The 545-nt window shown below is 36.5% G+C and overlaps 1 pseudogene; it reads left to right on the forward strand.

Moving 5' to 3' along the window:
• Positions 1-545, forward strand: part of LOC149526544 (putative disease resistance RPP13-like protein 1) — a 1,213-nt pseudogene that overhangs the window by 337 nt on the left and 331 nt on the right.

Raw genomic sequence — 545 nt, forward strand, 5'->3', positions numbered from 1 at the left:
TTGGAACATTCTACAGTTTCCTCTTGAAGTAGGGGGTCTAAGAAGCAAAATTATCTCAAATGATGAAAACTGTTCCAGATTACTCTTTAAAGAATTGCCAAATGATGATTGTCTCTCCATTTTAACTCAACATTCCTTAGGGGAAAGGGGTTTCAATTGTCATTTGGATTTAAAAGAAATTGGAGAACAGATTGTGAAGAGGTGTAATGCCTTGCCCTTAGCAGCTAAAACAATTGGTAGCTTACCACGCACTAGAGTGGATGCTGATGCATGGCAAGATGTATTGGAGAATGAGATATGGAATTCATCAAAAGAGAAATGTGGTGTAATTCCAGCTCTATGGTTGAGCTACTATTATCTTCCACCACATCTTTAGTAATGTTTTTCATATTGCTCCATACTCCCCAAAGCTTATGAATTTAGGAAGAAATAGTGTTGTTATGGATGGCAGAAGGCTTGTTACAGCAAACAAACACTAAAAGGCAAATGGAAAAATTAGGTAGCATGTACTTTCAAGATCTTGTGTCAAGATCATTCTTTCAAAT

This window comes from Theobroma umbraticum, unplaced genomic scaffold (genome assembly GCF_002168275.2).
Source record: "Theobroma umbraticum cultivar Fairchild unplaced genomic scaffold, ASM216827v3 scaffold_55.0, whole genome shotgun sequence".
NCBI classification, from domain to species: domain Eukaryota; kingdom Viridiplantae; phylum Streptophyta; class Magnoliopsida; order Malvales; family Malvaceae; genus Theobroma; species Theobroma umbraticum.